We start from the raw sequence: 463 nt of genomic DNA on the forward strand, positions 1-463 counted from the left end.
GGATGAAAGATCAGAGGAGAGGCGTGGCCTGAGCTCCACACAGAGCTGTGATTGGTTGATGGACAGCAGGTTGATCTGCATGACGCCCTGTGCGGCGGAGACGTACACCTGCAGCCTGACAGGTGAACAGGAAGTTGAGTTAGAGACCAATCAGATCACCTGATCACGGGTCACATGACTTGACGACACTCACTCGTCCCTGAGTTGCTGCCAACTGATCAGTTGACAGAGCACCGCCTCTGACTCCGCCCTCAGCTGGATCAACTGATGATCACATGATTGCAATGCATTCTGGGCCTTGAGCAGAGACTCCTCCAGCTGTTCACACTGATGCTTCTGAAAGAGACAAGGAGGAGAGGAGACAAGGAGACAAGGAGAGGAGACAAGGAGAGAATCTGTGAGTGGAAGTTACTTGCTGAAATGCACCTTGGGAGTTGTAGTTAATGTCCATAACTTCTTGATC

This window comes from Seriola lalandi, unplaced genomic scaffold (assembly GCF_002814215.2).
Source record: "Seriola lalandi dorsalis isolate HSWRI2012SDOR001 ecotype SW California unplaced genomic scaffold, Sedor1 jcf7180002054969, whole genome shotgun sequence".
Lineage (NCBI taxonomy): Eukaryota > Metazoa > Chordata > Actinopteri > Carangiformes > Carangidae > Seriola > Seriola lalandi.